Genomic DNA, 16,848 nt, shown 5'->3' on the forward strand with positions numbered 1-16,848 from the left:
TGGTTTTGGGAAGGGTCTCCCTCCAGCAGCAGAGCAGGATCCCAGGCAGGCACCAGCCTGGTGTCTTAATTAGCCATTAATGCAATTAACTCTGTTTAGGATTGAACCCCCCAAGAGCTGGGGAGTGGTGGGGACAGGGATCCATGGCCTGGGATGGGCAGGGAGACAAGAGCTGGGGTCACTGAAGGTCCTGGTGGGCCACGGTGGCACCAGTGGGGACTTGAGGGGTGACAAAGCTGCAGGGTGGCACTGGGACAGGGCTGGAGGGTGACAAAGCTGCAGGGTGGCACTGGGACAGGGCTGGGGGGTGACAAAGCTGCAGGGGGACATGGGGACAGGGTTGGGGGGGTGACAGGATGATACAGCTGCAGATGACCCAGGGACACGGTGACAGGGTCCCAGGGCTGCAGGGTGACACGGTGACAGGGTCCCAGGGCTGCCGGGTGACACGGTGACAGGGTCCCAGGGCTGCCGGGTGACACGGTGACAGGGCTGCCTGGCTGCAGGGCTTTGTGCCCTCTCGTGGCTGGTGCTCGGGGCTGCTCTGTCCCGCACGGAGCTCTCAGAGGGGTGGGACAGCCCGAGACCCCTCCCAGCCCCAGCAGGACCCCGAGCAGTGCAGCTGCTGCTGGTGCCCTGGTTGAGCTCTCCTGTTTCCCAGATTCTGGACTGCACTGGTGTATGATAACTCTGAACTCCATGTAAAGTGTCAGCAGGTTCTCCCCACAGCTCAGGCACACAGAGCAATCCTTTTCCAGCCCCAGAACCAAGGACAGGTTCTGTCTGTCCCAAAAGAGCAGGGAATTAGAGAAAAACAAGGATGGATCTTCATAACCTAAAGCTATATTAGGACAATGAACCCCAAGATGCAAATGGACCAAAACTTGTCAAAGTGTGAGACCTCATCCAATTTGTGACCATTTTGGTTCACCTTGGGTGCAGCCCTGGCTGGGCTCTTGCAATGCCCAAGGTGGATCCACTGAGGCCTTTTAATAAATCCCTGCTCTGTCCTTGAACTCTGCCCAGGCTCTGCTCTGGCCCAGCTTCCCAAGGCATCACCATCAGAGCAGTTCCATCAGCACAAACACCTTCAAACCCTGCCCCTGGCCAGCCCTGGCTGCCTTTCCATGAGCCATTGGAAACAGGAGCTGCTCCAGCTCCCTGTTTGGCTTGGGAGGGCCAATGTTGCTCTTGGAAAATGCCAGTCTGTCAAAAAGGGAACGTTTGGCAAGAGCAGATCCATCCTGACAAACTCCTGTCCCGGCGCAGCCAGGGAGGCTCTGGGAGGGTGGCAGGGGGAGCAGGGCACTCCCCTCCTCACCCTCGGCGTGGGGGCTGCCAGGGCTGCTGCCACGGGGCCTCTTGGCACCGCCAGCTCCCTGCAGAGCACTCAGAGCCTTCCTTTCTCACCTCCAGAATTGGGGAAAAGGGCTGGAAACACGAGTCTGCGGTCAGGGCTGGCGCCGAGGGCTTGGGATGGGCCCAAGGTCACCCCAGCCTGTGTCTGGGGGGCCCTGCAGGAGGGTCCCTGGATGCAGCTCAGGCCATGGAGGGTGAGCAGCTCACATGCAGGTTTTTAGCCAAACCAGGGCAGTTGGGTTGAAATGAATGAATTCTGCAATGTTCTCCCCGTGTTTGGTGCCCTTGGCTGGCAGTGGCCACCCGGGGGTGGCAGTGCCAGGGCCTCACCACCCTCCATGGTCCCCACTGACAGGGCTGGTTTTCCCTCCCTGGGTCCTGGCAGGAGTGAGCAGCCCTTGGGTAGCTCCAGGGCTGGGCTGGTGGCCCAGCAGCTCCCAGGAGCCGTGGCCATGGGGAGGGAGATGATCCATGGAGGAGCCAAACCCTGCTCAGAGCAGTGGGGTCAGCTCTCCCCACAAACCCTGCTCCTGCAGTGGGGTCAGCTCTCCCCACAAACCCTGCTCAGGGCAATGGGATCAGCTTTCCCCACAAACCCTGCTCAGAGCAGGGGGATCAGCTCTCCCCACAAACCCTGCTCAGAGCAGTGGGATCAGCTCTCCCCACAAACCCTGCTCAGAGCAGTGGGATCAGCTCTCCCCACAAACCCTGCTCAGAGCAGGGGGATCAGCTCTCCCCACAAACCCTGCTCAGAGCAGTGGGATCAGCTCTCCCCACAAACCCTGCTCCTGCAGTGGGATCAGCTCTCCCCACAAACCCTGCTCCTGAAATGGGATCAGCTCACCCCACAAACCCTGCTCCTGAAATGGGATCAGCTCTCCCCACAAACCCTGCTCAGGGCAATGGGATCAGCTCTCCCCACAAAACCTGCTCAGGGCCATGGGATCAGCTCACCCCACAAACCCTGCTCAGAGCAGGGGGATCAGCTCTCCCCACAAACCCTGCTCCTGCACTGGGATCAGCTCTCCCCACAAACCCTGCTCCTGCAGTGGGGTCAGCTCTCCCCACAAACCCTGCTCCTGCAGGGGGATCAGCTCTCCCCACAAACCCTGCTCAGAGCAGGGGGATCAGCTCTCCCCACAAACCCTGCTCCTGCAGGGGGATCAGCTCTCCCCACAAACCCTGCTCCTGCAGTGGGGTCAGCTCTCCCCACAAACCCTGCTCAGAGCAGGGGGATCAGCTCTCCCCACAAACCCTGCTCAGGGCAATGGGATCAGCTCTCCCCACAAACCCTGCTCCTGCACTGGGACCCTCCTGCCCGATCCAGGACAAGTGACAAGTGCCACCAGGGGCAAACCCAGCAGCATCAGCACAGCCCCACCTGAGCTCCGTGCCCCACCCTCTCCCCCATCCCCAACCCAGCAGGGTGGGACCCCTGCCACCCCCCAGGTCCCCTAGCCCTGTCCCCTCCTCCAGCCCGCCGCAGGCAGGGGCTGCTCGGGGGTTCCGGGGGTTTCCCCGAGTTTGTAATTGCAGAGAAAGAAAGAAAAGGGCTCGGGGGAGCGGCGGGGGTGAGGAATGCTTTGGGAGCCGGGGATCGTTCAGCAGGTCACCTCCAGGCTGGTAAAGGCGAGCAGAGCTCTGAAAGGCGAGCGCAGCTTGATGGGGAGCGGCGGCTCCCAACAGGCAATTAGCGCAGGCAATTAGCGCCGCCGGCCCGATCCAATTAGCGCGGCTGTTTCCCTGATCGCAGCCGCTGTTGGACAAATACAGCACAACTGCTCGGGTTCAGAGAGCAGCCCGTCAAAGGCGGCTCGGGGACAGGCCAGGCAGGGAGGGTCCCCGTCCCCAGGGATGTCCCAGCCTCACACGCGTCCCCAGAGCCACTCAGCCCTGCCAGGTCACTCCTCAGCGTCCCCACCGTGGGGTCATGCACACAGGGATGTCCCCAGCAGCTCTGGCAGTGCCATCCCCCTGATGGAGTCCTGTCCCCAAAGCCACTCAGCCCTGCCAGGTCACTCCTCAGTGTCCCCACCGTGGGGTCATGCACACAGGGATGTCCCCAGCAGCTCTGGCAGTGCCACCCCCTTGCTGGAGTCCTGTCCCCAGAGCCACTCAGCCCTGCCAGGTCACTCCTCAGTGTCCCCACCGTGGGGTCATGCACACAGGGATGTCCCCAGCAGCTCTGGCAGTGCCACCCCCCTGCTGGAGTCCTGTCCCCAGAGCCACACAGCCCTGCCAGGTCACTCCTCAGTGTCCCCACCGTGGAGTCATGCACACAGGGATGTCCCCAGCAGCTCCAGCAGTGCCACCGCCCTGATGGAGTCCTGTCCCCAGAGCCACACAGCCCTGCCAGGTCACTCCTCAGTGTCCCCACCGTGGGGTCATGCACACAGGGATGTCCCCAGCAGCTCTGGCAGTGCCACCCCCCTGCTGGAGTCCCGTGCAGGGTCTCAGCAAAGGCTTTTCCCCAAGATTTGAGGTTTTCCTGCTGGATTCTGGGGATAAAGCATCATCAGTGTCAGGGTGCAGGGGGATTTCTCCCAGTCCTGCGGTGGGGAAAGGCAAGGTGGAGAGGGAAGAGCCCAAGTGGGGCCATCAGGGCTCTGCCAGAGCTCCCAGAGCAGATCACAGAATGAGGAGAGGAGCGAGGAGGAGGAGGAGGAGTGTATCACATCTCACTGGGATCACAAGCACAGCACACGGAGCTGATCCCCTCCACACCCCCTTCCCATCACCGGGGGCAAAGGGGACACCAAAAACTCACCAGCAAGGATTACAACCAAGGCACAAAGCCCAGGCTAGCTGCAAGAGGCTGGGCTGGGGGGCTGAGCCCCAGCTCCAGCAGCAGCTCCGAGGGCTGGCTCCAGAATCCTGGCACGCAGCCACCGCTGGGGTGGAGCCCAGCCCTGTTATTAAAATGTGTGACAGCAGCTCAAGATGGAAAGTGAAGTTGTACATTCTCCATCTGAAACTCCGGGAGGAATTTCAAGCAGGGGAATGCAATTTCCAGCCTGGAGGAGAGCCAGCAGCACCAGGGCGAGATTTTTTCTTAATATGGTTTTGCAAAACTCCAGCACGGAGAATTGCCCGTGGGTACAGAGATTCTGGGGAGCTGCAGACAGCCCCGTGCTGGGAGGAGGAACAAAACCAGCCCCAGCTCCAGCAAGCTGCTGTCCCTGTCCCCAGAGGAGCTCTGGTCACCTCAGCTCCCTGGGGTTTGGGGGCTGAGCCCCACAGAGCCAGGGTGGGCAGGACAAACCCATTGCCCTGGCTCGGGAAGGCAGCAGCACCCCAGCAGGGAGGGCTGGGGCACCTCCAGCAGCCCCACAAGGATGTGGGTGCACCAGCTGCGTGTCACTGTCCCCGTGGGATTTGGGAATTTGGGACCTGCAGGACCACGGGCACCCCGTGGCTGCAGAGCCAGGGCTGGCTCCCACCCAGCTGGAGCCACAAAAGGAGCCTCCCCCCAATTTCTGCTTTTGATTTCAATCATCCCAAGAAGGGGATAAAGCAGCCAAAACCCACTGGTTTGGGTTTGGTTTTTTTTTTTAAGCTTCAATTTAAAAAATAACATCCATGAAATGTGCAATTTTTATTGGGGCAGGCAGAGCCCCAGGGCGCAGAGCAAACCCTGTCCCTGGGGCTCTGGCACTGCCCCAGCCCTGCCCTGAGCCAGCCCCCTCCTCACTGCCCATCTGACACAAACTGGGGGCTGTTCTTCCCTCAGTGGGGCCCTCCTGGGTGGGGACACAGCAGTGACACAGGTTTCACAGCATCCCGGCAGCAAAAACATTACAGGGATGGGAGGAGGCACAAAAGTGACTTTTTTTGTGTTTAATTTGCTGTACCCCAGCCCCTGGGCTCCCAGGTGTGAGGAATCAGAGGGATTTGCTCCTGCTGGCTGGGTGTGGAGCAGCAAGGGCATTTCCAGGGGGAAAAGTCCCCTTTGGAAGGAGCCAGGGGATGGCACAGAGCAGGATCAGTGCTTGCACTGGGTGAGGGATGAGCCAGAGGTGGGGCCTGGAGCCTGTCCAGCCGCAGGCCACAGCTGGATTGGGAATTCCAGAGTGGCTGCAGTGCCCTGGGGGATGTTGGAGCCCCAGGGCTGAGGAGTCACTGGAGCCACCTCTGTCTCTGCTGGGCCAGGGCTCACCCTCATCAAGCCCTGTCCCTCCCCTCAGTGCCTCCTGCCCCTCAGTGCCCAGCCAGGGCTGCCCTGGCAGCTCCTCACCTGCTCCTCAGCAGCCCAGGGGCTCCTGGAGCCTTGATGGCATTTGTGTTCAGTGCTGATCTCATTGAGAGCTAATTACAGGGCAAGCAGACAGCTCCTAATGAGCCTGGGAGGCTCCCCAGGAGGGCTGGAGCAGCCCAGGGGAGATGGGAGTGCAGGAACTCCTGCTGCTGCTGTTCCCACTGCAAGGTCCTGAGCAACAATGTCATCTGGGGGGGAGTGGGGCACCAGGGAACCTCTCCTGGCCACAGCAGGTGAGATCCAAGGTTGGACAGGGCTTGGAGCAGCCTGAGAGGGTGGGAGGTGTCCCTGCCATGGCAGGGGTGGCACTGGATGGGCTTTAAGGTCCCTTCCCACCCAAACTACTCGGGGAATTCCTGATTCTCTAATTTCTTGTTTAAAATACACCCACAGCAGGCTACCAACAGGGACACTGTGGTTTAATCACACACTCTCAGCCTCAAACCGTGCCCCTGGGGCACACTGCCCTGGTGCAGGGCTGGGGGCTGTGCCAGAGGCACTGGGACAGTGCCAGTGTGGGGCTGGGGAGCGGGAAGGGGCAGCAGCACCCCCTGAGTGAGGGGCTCTCCCCAGCACTGCAGAGGGGAAGGCAGGAGAGGCAGGACTGGCTCTGTGCCCTGGGACAGGCCCAGCTTGTCACCAGGGCTGCAGAGCCCTGTCCCCAAGCGTCCCCAAAGCAGGCAGGACTCAGGCAGAGCTGTTCCCCATCCAGCAGAGAGCAGCTGGGACTCATCCTCCTTCCCCTGAGTCACAGCCACGGGCTCCCCATGGCCCTGCCCAATCTCTGTGGGAAATGGCTTTTTCCAAGGAAATCATTTACAAGTTTCCTCCTTTTTCTTCTTCTTCTTTTTTTTTTTTTTCCAAAGGGGAAAAAACCAACCCCAACCCATTTAGGGGCAGGGGGTGTTTTCCTTGTTTGCCATTAAAAAATCCTGTTGCCAGGTGCAGATGGCCACATTTGGGAGCCCGGGGAGGTCTGGCATGCCCACAGCTAATTCCATGCACAGGTGGGGGGGGAGCTTTCCTCTGGCTCAGGTTCAGGCAAATATCCAGTGGCCAAAGGGAGGGAAAGGTGTGGGATTGAGGATTGGAACATCTGGAGCAGAGCCAAGCACAGTGAAACACAAAGTGAGGTGTGAAGGAGAACGTCTCGGATGGATGGAGGGGGAAAAGGGGATTGAAAAGGGAGTCAGAAGCAGAAAGGAGGCTCCCAGTCCTTCTTGCAGGTGCTGGTGGGGTTGGGACACAGGAAAAAATGTGGGATCAAAGAGGGACACAAAGCCCAGCACTGGATCAAACCCTGGCCAGCTGCACCCCCAGCCAAGCCTGCTCTGGGGCCAACACAGATTCCAGAGTTTAACTCATGTTAAAACCCGAATTTCAGCAGTAGCAGCAGAATCAGGCTCCCAGGTCAGGCCAGAATCCTGAACTTTCACCTCCCCATTGAGGGATGGGGCCACTCCCTGAGCTCCCATCCCTGGCAGTGCCCAGGGCCAGCCTGGGGCAGGGGAAGGTGTCCCTGAGTGGAATTTAATCCGACCCCAACCTGCCCAGGACCCTCATTTCCCCACGCACTGGATGCAGCCTGAGCTGCCAGACCTGGGCTGGGAGGCAGCAGGTCCTGCTGGAGCCACACCCCACATTCTGGGTGAAAAACCCCCATTTTCAGCCAAACCCCGGCTCTCCCCGGGCAGCCAGAGCAGAACGGGAGCTCGGGCGGGGCGGGCTCCAGCGCAGAGCCGCGCCCAGGCCCCGCTCATCTCTCATCATCTGCGGTGCACATGCCAGAGCCATCCCAGGGAAGGGCTGGAAAGGCTCCAGAGCCGGGAGGGCGTGGGGCACGCTCGGCTCCCCAGCCCCGGGCTGCAATTCCTCCTGCTCCGGCAACCAGGGACTGCCCGCACACCTCCGGGTCTGCCCCGGGATCAATTCCTCCTGCTCCTGCACCCCGGGGCTGCCCGCACACCCCCAGCATCGGGATCTGCCCCCCATCAATTCCTCCTGCTCCAGCAGCCAGGGACTGCCCACACACCTTTGGGGTCTGCCCCGGGATCAATTCCTCCTGGTCCGGCACCCCGGGACTGCCCACACACCTCCGGGTCTGTCCCCCATCAATTCCTCCTGCTCCAGCACACCGGGGCTGCCCGCACACCCCTGGGATCTGTCCGGGATCAATTCCTCCTGCTCCTGCACCCCGGGACTGCCCGCACACCTCCGGGATCTGCCCCGGGCTGCAATTCCCCCTGCTCCAGCACACCGGGGCTGCCCGCACACCTCCGGGTCTGTCCCACATCAATTCCTCCTGCTCCGGCACCCCGGGGCTGCCCACACACCTCTGGGATCTGCCCTCCATCAATTCCTCCTGCTCCAGCAACCAGGGACTGCCCACGCACCTCCGGGATCTGCCCGGGATCAATTCCTCCTGCTCCAGCAGCCAGGGACTGCCCGCACACCTCCGGGTCTGTCCCCCATCAATTCCTCCTGCTCCTGCAGCCCGGGATTGCCCGCACACCCCTGGGATCTGCCCCAGATCAATTCCTCCTGCTCCAGCAGCCAGGGACTGCCCGCACACCTCCGGGTCTGCCCCACATCAATTCCTCCTGCTCCAGCAGCCCGGGACTGCCCGCACACCCCTGGGATCTGCCCGGGATCAATTCCTCCTGCTCCGGCACCCCGGGACTGCCCACACACCCCCAGCATCGGGATCTGCTCCCCATCAATTCCTCCTGCCCGCACACCTCCGGGTCTGTCCCACATCAATTCCTCCTGCTCCAGCAGCCCGGGACTGCCCGCACACCTCCGGGATCTGCCCCGGGCTGCAATTCCCCCTGCTCCAGCACACCGGGATCTGCCCGCACACCTCCGGGATCTGCCCGGGATCAATTCCTCCTGCTCCAGCAGCCAGGGACTGCCCGCACATCTCCGGGTCTGTCCCACATCAATTCCTCCTGCTCCAGCAGCCCGGGACTGCCCACACACCTCCGGGTCTGTCCCACATCAATTCCTCCTGCTCCGGCACACCGGGACTGCCCGCACACCTCCGGGTCTGCCCCGGGCATCCCTCACGCCCTGGGAAAGCCCCGTTAGGGACTGAAACCTCCTGGCATGGATGATCCCCAGGGATGTTGGCATCTGGTTGCCGTGGCACCAACCCATGCTGTGTCACCCGCGGGTGTTGTCCCCATGGTTTCCCCGTGCTGTGTCACCCGTGGGTGCCATCCCCTCCCCAGAGGAACAGCTCAGATCTGGCCCAGGGCAGCATCCCGTGGCCTCCTGGTAGCCACCAGCATCCCTCAAATCATCCAAATACCTGAGTGACACCGTTTCTCCTGTCACTCCCCACGGGAGGCAGCTGGAGCAGGGTCCCATCCCAGACCCGGCTCATCCTCCTGGGACTTGTCCCAGCTCCAGCCCTGGCCCATGGAATCTCGATGGATAAAGCCCTGGAGCAGGGAGGAGCCAGCAGCCCAGGAGATGGCTGTCCCCAGCCTGGGGCTCAGCCACCAGCAGCTCCAGCACAGACAAAGCCAGGGCAGCCCAGAAATCCAAGATGCTGGGGACAGGTTTAGGATCACAGCTTGGGGGTGAAACCCTGGCAGAGCCCTGGGTGTGCCAAATCCCCTCCTGCACCAGGGCAGGGTGGGAATGGGTCCCCATGGCAGGGCTGAGGGACAGCAGCAGCCTGGCACAGGGGACCAGGGCATTTTCCAGGATCTCATGTGGCCACAGACAGGATTTTCTGGAAAGCTCTGGAGACAAGAGCCCGCAGGCTGAAAGGCAGGGCCCAGTGCCTGCCATCCCTGGAGCTGGGACAAGGCTTTGGGATCTGCCCAGATGTGCCTCCAGAGCACCCCTGTCTCGTGTGTCTCCCCCATCTTTGACTCTCACGGCTGTCAGAGCTCCTCGGAGCATCCTCTGCCTCCCTAGAGCACCCAGGGCTGCCCGGTGGGGTCTCAGAGGCTCCTCAGAGCCAGGAGTGTCCCCACCCCAGGCAGCCCCGAGCACAGAGCAGGACACGGGGCCAGCCCCCCCAGCCCCCACGGGAACGCCCCGTGGTCATTGCTAACCTCAGATCTTCGGCGTTATTAACAGCACACGTGTGGGTCTGGCCTCCCCTGGAGGGACAACATCTGGGGGAGAACATCTGGGGGACATTCATCACGGCCACCGCGGGCTGCAGCCGCCGCCCCCGGCCGGGGATGGGTCACATCTGAGCGCTTGATGTGGAGTCATTAGCATCACAGACTTCCAGCCCAATTACTTGACGGATGAAATCAAGACCCGCTGGCCTCATTGTTCGCATCTGGAGCCGCAAACGGCCCCGGCCCCGCCCTGCCTTCATCTGGAGGTGGTTTCCCCCAGCCTGGCACACGGGAACGCATCAATCACGGCCTGAGAAGGAGCCCTGGCCCCAGCTCTGCCCCTCAGCGAGGAGGAGATGCCCAATTCCCGTCCCATAAACTCCACGGGACGTTCCCTCTCCAGGCCACCCCGAGCCCGGGTGGGTCCCACCCCAAACCTGTTTGCAGCTCCAGTTTTGCAACCGAGCTGCTGCGATTTTCTCCGACTGATTTCACACAAAGGAGCAATTATGCTTCGTTTCTTGCCCATTAACACATCGCGTTTGCTTTAGGAGGGGAATAAAAGGAATTGCATCAGAAATATTTGAGGTGCTGAAGTCAGCACGCAGGTGTTGGGTGACTCTGCCAGCGCCAGCCCGAGCAGAAAACTCCTAATCCCGGTGATTACGGCACTAAACACGGGGTGGGGATGGGGCTCCCACCCTGGGCAGCCCCCGGGGTCGGCCCGGCCCCGGAGCTGTTGGTTGGAAGAGGAAAAGTTCATTTTCCTCACGCGTCCCTCGCTTCGCTCCGCTTGAGGAGCGGCTCCAGGGCGGGATGGGAACCGGGGATGGCCAGAGGAGCTCCGAGCCCCCCAGGGGCTGGGTGCTGCAGGAGCATCATCCCCTGGGTATTCTGGTGTCCTCAGAGTGTTTGCCTGGCATGAAAGATGCCCATCCCTCCGTCCATCCATCCATCCCTCAGCACAGCCGCACAGGGACCAGGCAGTGCCCTGGAGGCAGGCACCGAGCAGCAGCAGGAATTTGGGTTTCTTTTTTCCCCCCCCTCTAACCCATCTGTCCTTAATTTCTTTGGGGGTTTCACTCCAAATTCTTCAGATTCTGCAGCAAATGCTTTGCAGTCCTCGGCCCCTCCGCGCTGCCCAGCTCGGAGCAGCGGGAAGGGAAAACCCCAGCCCTGCACAGTCACCAGCAGTAACCCGTGTCCAGGGGTTATTTGTTGTTCCCTGGGGTTTTCTCGGCTGGTTGTTTGCCGCTCCATCCCCCTTCCAGTTCTGGGGCTGTGCCAGCCCGTCCCTCCGTGCCCAGCAGGGGACAACAGATTCGGTGGCAGGCGACACCAGACCCCGTTCCAGGCCGCATGGCTCCGTGGCCGCCCGGGGGCAGATGTGGCCTGGCCAGAGCTCTGCCGGGAGGTGTTTCCATCTCCTCGTAGCAGCGGTCCCCGTGTTTTGCCCGAATTCTGCAATTACGAGGTGGCGGCTCCGGACCGCGCCAGGTCCGGGCTGGGCCGCGCCGCCAGCCCCGGGGCGAGGCACCCTGCGCTCGCTGCTAATTAGCCGCTAATTTTACAGGCTCATTTATGGTTTGCAGTCACTGGAGCTTCCCCGGGGGCTGCGGCAGAGCTGTCCCGGGGAGCAACAGCGCGGCTCCGCCGAGGGTCCCCCGGGAGAGCCGGGCGGGGGGAGCAGGACCCCGGAGCCAGCCGAGCTATTGCCCCAGGATGCTGGGAAGAGCCTGGGAAGGCACTCACAGCCTGGCCGAGGCTGAGCTCAGGTGCTCGCAGCTCCCTTTGGATGCTCTCTCTTCCCCGGGATCCCAAACATCCCCCTCGTTCCCCACCACCCTGCACAAACCCAGCCCCTGCACAACCCTGGGTGAAAACAATCCTGCCCCAACAGTGACCCACAGAGAGGTTCGATCTGAGCCAAATTTGGGGATTTCAACGCTGCCTTAGGAGAGCTCAGTTGCTCCCCGGAGCCTTGGTCCATGCCCCGGGTTTGATAACATCAGGACGCGGCGCTGGCCTCAAACGGAGAAATTCAACAAATACCTGACATATTTGTGCGACTCACACACGTGAGCAGCTGCAATTGAAGGCAGGATCCGTCTCGCCCCGATCCCTCTCGCCCCTCGGCGGGTACTGGCAGACCCCAGCCCCTCCTCGCTCCCGTTTAATCCCGCCTGGCACCGCCCCTGCTCCCCTTGGGAGGCTCTGCCCGCTTTGTGCAGCCCCTGACCCCTCACACCTGGGCCCTCATGCCCTGCCCCTCACACCTGGCTCACAAACCCTGCCCCTCTCCAGCCGGAATCCCCTGGAAACCACCCCAGCATCCCAGCTCTGGGTTTAGCTCACCCCGACAGAGAGCAGGGAGCTGCAGGGTCAGCACCCACACCTGGACAGACAGACGGACAGACAGACAGAGGCAGCACCTCCTGCCTGGCTCACCCCCCTGCCAGAGCCTTGGTGCTGCACCCACCGGGGCCAGCAGTTTAAATTAATCCGAGATTAACTGATTTGGAGCCCAGCTTTGGGCGGGAGGCTGCGAGGTTGGGTTCAAAGCTGGGAAGTTGATTTCCAGCAGAGCTGGCAGCAACAGCCCCGGCCATAAAATCCCAAGACGTCAGAGGGGAACAAAGATAGACTGTGATGCAGAAAAGATGCTCAAATTTAAAATAATCTGGGAGGAATGAGCACAGCCCTGCAGACACATGGCCCCAGCATCCCTCCCAAGTGCAGCTTTTCCTCTTTAAATAAACTCCTCCACTTATTCCCTCCTGGTGGCTTTCAAGTCTTTATTTTCCACCTAATAATGACGCAGTTTAAAGTCCTCGTACCCTCCCAGGTGCTCTGGGAAGCTCCCACCTCATCCCAAACATAACTTGGAGGTGACCTCCGAGCAGCCAGAGCAAACGTGGGCTCTGCAGAGATTCTTGGCAGGCTGCCACAGCTCCCCTGCTCCTGAAATGCAAGGATCGAGCCACGACAGCCCCTGCATCTGAATTAAAGCGGGCTCTATTTACTGCTGGGGCTAATTGAATTAGATGAACTCCGGGCTGGAGGATAAGCAGAGCCTGCCCTCACAGTCCCTGGGTTTATTCTCATTTACTGTCCTGGCAAACTCCAGTGGGGCTTCCATCAGAGCAGTTGGGTCCTGGGCTCTTCCCATCGGCCCTGGGTGGGAATTCCGCGGGGTTTTTGGGAATTGTGGTGAGGAAGGGGTGGTGGATCCCGGGCAAAGGCTCCCTCGGGAGCTGGGGGGGCAGTGCCCAGGTGACACCAGTGTCACAGGGGGCGGCACCCGGGATGGCAGCAGCCTCTGAGCCCAGCTCACACCCTCACCCCGCAGGGCAGGACCAGCCTCCCCCTCTGGCTGCTGCAGGATCCATTCCCCGGTGCCATCCCTGCTGCTCCCATCCCGCGGGGGCACAGCCAGGGAGGAGGGAGGGCACGGCACCCCCCAAAATCTGGGGCAGCCAGGGGCTCCATGGGGGACAGGACAGAGCTGTGGGTGGGGAAGGAGAGCACCCCACCCTCCCTAACCTGGTCAAGACAAACTTAATTCAAAAAATTCGGGCAGGAGGCTTCAATAAGCAGCGAGGACCCTGCCAAGAGCCGCACTCCCCGTGTCCAAGAGCACAAAAGCTGGACATGTAAGACATGCAGACAGCACTGTCAGGGCAGGCCAGTGCCAGCCAGCAAATCTGCAGCAGTGGGAACATGAAATATTAATCACTGGTGCATAAAACAATAGGAAAAAGCTGCCTTTTGGGGCAGCCATCCATCCTCACTCAGCAGGGAACATCAAGAGACGCTAATGCCGTACAGGTTCTGCCTAAAGATCCGCCTGCCCTAATGGTCACGCGAGAAGCGCTGGCTTTGAAGTTGAAAATAGACTGTAAATGTCTTTTGTGCGAGATGAAACATGATAAGACATGAAACCGGGAGGCTAAACTGTAGTTAATCACGGCGGCTTTACAAGCAACAAATCATTGCTGCAGACAGTCCAGGGGATCGTTTGAACGAGCAGCCGCGTGGGGAGAGAGCCCCGGCGGGCATCGCCCTCCCCAGAGGGGGTTTGGGGTGGTGGCACACCGGGGTGGCCACGGGAGCGGCCACGGGGCTGGGATGGTGCTGGGATGGTGCTCACGGGGCTGGGATGGTGTTCATGGGGCTGGGATGGTGCTCATGGGGCTGGGATGGTGCTCATGGGGCTGGGATGGTGCTCATGGGGCTGGGATGGTGCTCACGGGGCTGGGATGGTGCTGGGATGGTGCTCATGGGGCTGGGATGGTGCTGGGATGGTGCTCACAGGGCTGGGATGGTGCTGGCAGGGCTGGAATGGTGCTGGCAGGGCTGGAATGGTGCTCATAGGGCTGGGATGGTGCTCACGGGGCTGGGATGGTGCTCACAGGGCTGGGATGGTGCTCACAGGGCTGGGATGGTGCTGGGATGGTGTTCACGGGGCTGGGATGGTGCTGGGATGGTGCTCACAGGGCTGGGATGGTGCTCACGGGGCTGGGATGGTGCTGGCAGGGCTGGGATGGTGCTCACAGGGCTGGGATGGTGTTCACGGGGCTGGGATGGTGCTCATGGGGCTGGGATGGTGCTCATGGGGCTGGGATGGTGCTGGCAGGGCTGGGATGGTGCTCACGGGGCTGGGATGGTGCTCATGGGGCTGGGATGGTGCTGGCAGGGCTGGGATGGTGTTCATGGGGCTGGGATGGTGCTGGGATGGTGCTCACGGGGCTGGGATGGTGCTGGGATGGTGCTGGCAGGGCTGGGATGGTGCTCACGGGGCTGGGATGGTGCAGGAAAGGCTGAACTGGTGCTGGCAGGGCTGGGATGGTGTTGGCAGGGCTGGATTGATGCTGGCAGGGCTGGACTGGTGCTCTCAAGTCTGGATTGGTGCTGGCAGGGCTGGGATGGTGCTGACAAGAGGCTGGGATGGTGCAGGGAAGGCTGAACTGGTGCTGGTAGGGCTGGATTGATCCTGGCAGGGCTGTATTGATGCTCTCAAGTCTGGATTGGTGCTGGCAGGGCTGGAATGGTGCTCATGGGGCTGGGATGGTGCAGGAAAGGCTGAACTGGTGCTGGCAGGGCTGGGATGGTGCTCACAGTGCTGGATTGGTGCTGGCAGGGCTGGACTGGTGCTGGCACAAGCCTGACCAGCACTCCCAGGGCCAGGCTGATGCTGGCACGGGGCTGGAGTGATGCTGGCACAGCCTGGAACATCCTCTGTCACTGTTGAGTTAGGGATGGAAAGAAAGATTTCACTCTTCAGAAGGTGAATAAAAAACATTTAATAGAGAGTAACACGACTTTTTATAATGCAACTCACTAAACTGAGACTGGATTAGTCTCAAAGTAAAAATTCTCACACAATTAGTGAATTATGAATAACTCACTCTAAAAAATCATATCTTTAAACAACAATTACAAAAATAGACAGTAATTGTTTAAATTCTTTTCTTTAAGTTTCTCAAGCTCGGCCTGAGAAAAATTCTCTCTGTTCTTTCTTCAACTAAACTGAGAATATCTCCAGTCCTCCCTGGTGAGCCCTCCAGGGCCTTGGGGTGCTGTGGTTCGGGGTCACCCAGCTCCAGGCTGGAGCAGGGAGGGCAGCAGGGCTGTGACATTCCTGTGCTGGCTCTGTCCCGTGGCAGGGGGGTCAGTGCCACCCCAGGCAGCTCCTGGGACACCCACAAGGCAGCCACCCTCAAAAACCTGGGGATGGGGAGGGATTCTGTGGTGGGCAGGGCTCTCCAGGCATGGAATCATGGAATTGATTAGGTTGGAAAGGAGATTTAAGCTCAAGGAGTGGCAGCACCACCGTGGTCACAGCTAACTCTCATCCTCAAGGGCCACCAACCCCTCCAGGGCTGCTGACTCCCCAGCCACTTCCAGGGCTTTAAAATCTTTTCCAGAGCTAAGTTTTCCTCTGATCCCACGGAAAGCTCCCTGTGCTGCCCTGTGCAGGCGGTGCTGAGCACAGGAACACGCCTGGGACAGGTATTTCCCACCTGGGACAGGCATTTCCCACCTGGAACAGGCATTTCCCACATCAAAAATGAAGCTGGTGATTCCAGGCGATGCTCACTTGGGAGCAGGAGATAAGAGCCCAAAGCGAGTGTCTAAGTATGACTGATTAACAACTAAACCCTCACTAATTGCCTTCCAAAGTCACATCTCAACAGCCAGGGAAAGATAAAAAAAAAAAGGATTAAAATTTTCCTCGGGCTAAACATTTTTCCGGCGTGCTCAGACTCGCTCTGGGTGTCTCCAGTCATTATCTCCCTAATTAACACACACCGCAGACCCCAAACAAATTTCCCCGCCCGGTGGCTCTGGGAGGTTCGGGGGGGAAGGGATCGGCCAGCGCCAGCCAGAGGGGTTTGGGATGGGGTGAGGCTGCTATTGCTGGATGGACTGGAATAAACCCTGGATTCTCTGCAGGTGGAGGGGCTGGGGACAGGTGAGGGGTGGCCTGGAGCAGGTGAGGTGGTGGGAGGCTCCTCTCCTCCTGCCAGCCCCGTGTCACCAGGAAATCGTGATGGGGAAGGATTTTTTTAAGTGTCCATCCCTTTATTTCCTGTCATTAACACAACACCCGCATTTTCACAGCCCCAAAAAGAACCCAAACAACCCCTCGGAAGCAAACTGGTGCCAAAGGCCAGCGAGGGGACGGGAGCTGGCACAGCCTGGCACGAAGGCACAGTCTGCTGGGAACGGTGGTGCTGGAGCATCCCAAATCAGGCTGTGCTCCTGCCCACAAGGATGTGTAACCCCCCAAAAGCGCTGCTTTGGGGCCCTGGCCTTTTGGAGCTGTGGATGAAAGGATAAAATGAAATAAAATGGCACAAATATGGAAGGAGCCGTCCCTGTGATGCTGGAAACAGGACTGAGAATTCCAGGGTGCAGGAGGAGCGGGAGCAGGCAGGCTCCAAGGAGCAGCGGTAATTAGAGCTTCCGAGTGCCTCCAGGTCATCTGCCTTTCCCTCGGATAACATCATTTCTATAGGGCTTGTCGTCTTATTAGAGAATTAATCTAAATCTTGGCGGGCTCTGGATGCTCTGCCGGCGGCTGGAGCCATCCCGGGGAGGGTCAGGGGCAGGTCCTGTGCGTGGCATGCGGGGAAAAAACCGGCAAAA

The sequence above is a fragment of the Haemorhous mexicanus genome, chromosome 17 (assembly GCF_027477595.1).
Source record: "Haemorhous mexicanus isolate bHaeMex1 chromosome 17, bHaeMex1.pri, whole genome shotgun sequence".
NCBI classification, from domain to species: Eukaryota; Metazoa; Chordata; class Aves; order Passeriformes; family Fringillidae; genus Haemorhous; species Haemorhous mexicanus.